Consider the following 2,293-nt stretch of genomic DNA (forward strand, 5'->3'; position numbering starts at 1 on the left):
TATATATATATATATATATATATATATATATATATATATATATATATATCACTGAAATATATACTACCTGGACACGCGCTACCTTTTGAGTGTGCGGGATGAGAGAGAGCATACTTGTAGGTCTAAAACAGCGCTCTGTCTTTGTCTAGTACAGTCTGAACCAAAAGCTAAGTCGACTGATTTCTAAACATAAGCTGAATCTCCGAATTAGAATCCATTTTTGCTTTGTTTTTCTTAATAATAAGTCGCTAAGTAAATACTAATAAATGAGAAAAAATATATATATTTTTTTATATTTTAAACTTTCGTTCATAAATTTAAGTCATTGCCATTCAATGGTCTCTGCTTTTCATATTATCTCTAACTTTTAACTTGGATTGTATCACATTCTTCCCACTCTCGACTATACTATGAACCAGACAAGGATAAGAGAGGAAACAAGGAACCTCTCTCTCATCCCGCACACCTTAAGAGACAGCGCGCGTTCCAGGTAGTATATATTTCTGTTATATATATATATATATATATATATATATATATATATATATATATATAACCTTTTGCATTAGTTCAGCAGTGCAGTTACAAAGAACAGGGCCTATATTCTTGAAATTTTTGCGTATATGTAATTTTCATTTAGCAGCTAATTTATGATATGATTAAACCTGCGCAATAAAAGTTACGTATACGCAACTATTTTAAGAATAAGGGTCCAGGGCCCCTATTTTTGAAATAATTGCGTATACGTAACTTTTACTACGCAGGTTTAATCGTAAAATAGCTGCGCAATGAAAATTATGTATACGCAAAAATTTCAAGAATATGGGCTCAGATCTTTAAATTATATCATGTAGAGATTTTCCTTAATACCAACATTATCCCCTTCACTTTTCGGGAAATTGTCGCCTAACCAATTAATTGCGAAAGATTAAGGAAAAACGCGCGCTGAATGATCGGAGGAAGAGCGCTCGAGCCACAGCATGGACCTAAGCTATCTAATAATTAAATCATGTGTCTGTCTCTGTCTAATTTAAAAAGAAAACGAAGATAGATATATGATTTGTTAAGTTTACCAAGAGTTTGGAACTGCAGCCTTTAATAATTAATGCATTTATTCGTTAAAAATATTGAACATAAATAAGTATAAAATATTATTATTCAAAATATTAATTATATTGTTTTTATAAAATATATGTATAAAGTATAAAATATAAGAGTACAAAGTATATTAAATACTTCATAATATTAAAATAATATGAAAGAATAATACTAAATCTATAAAATAATAAAATGTGTATAAACATATATAATTTTTTTTTATTTTTTTATGAAAGGAAGTTGGAGAGATTTATATAATGGTAATAATCAACAAAAATATATTCTATTGAAATATTATCTTTTATTATATATACATATACTATTTTGTAACCATCAGTAAATCAATTTTAATTAGATGGTCAAAGCTTTTATATTCCCAGATAGTAAGAAACATGAGATCATCTTGATTGTATTCAAATGATATCCTAGAATATTTTTCAGGATATCTTAGATACATTCTAGATGATTTTAGAACATTTTATGTTGCCTGGGTATACAATTAATTGTTTAATTTAATACACAATTGTGTCTATAATCATATCATTCTGACATTAGGGAGAGAATTACCACAGCACAATTTTGGAAGTATTGGAATATATAAAGTAGTATATAATATAAACATCAACACAACAATCAGGCACCATATCGTCAACTTATCAGTATTTGATACCACTAACAAGATTAAGCTTTGTATTCATCGCATAAGTAAAAAATAGATATGGATAAGAGACGTAAAAAAGTTATCATTATTTGTATAGTTTCCATGTAATCATACATTCTCATACAACCATAATGTACAGATCTTTTACACGCAAATTCAGATTATGGAAAGTTACAATAATAATTTATATCTTCAAATCTGTTTCATAATATACACTTATATATTAAATTATCAATTTTATCATTATATCAGGAATGCATATGTATATTGCAAAATATATACTTCTTTTTTGAAACGCATATTCAGTTAACAAAAAGGAAAAAAATATTTTTAACGCACGATAGATCAATAAAAGTACATAAATCAGTAATTTTTAAATATTACCATCAACTTGATCAATGGTAATAATAATGATAAATCTCTAACAGAATCGTTAAGAATTTTTTATGAAATTTTGTGCTACTATATATATATATATATATATATATATATATATATATATATACTATATATATATACTATATATATATATAT

The sequence above is a fragment of the Odontomachus brunneus genome, unplaced genomic scaffold (assembly GCF_010583005.1).
Source record: "Odontomachus brunneus isolate Ranch 3 - 2012 unplaced genomic scaffold, Obru_v1 Obru_scaffold_008, whole genome shotgun sequence".
Lineage (NCBI taxonomy): Eukaryota > Metazoa > Arthropoda > Insecta > Hymenoptera > Formicidae > Odontomachus > Odontomachus brunneus.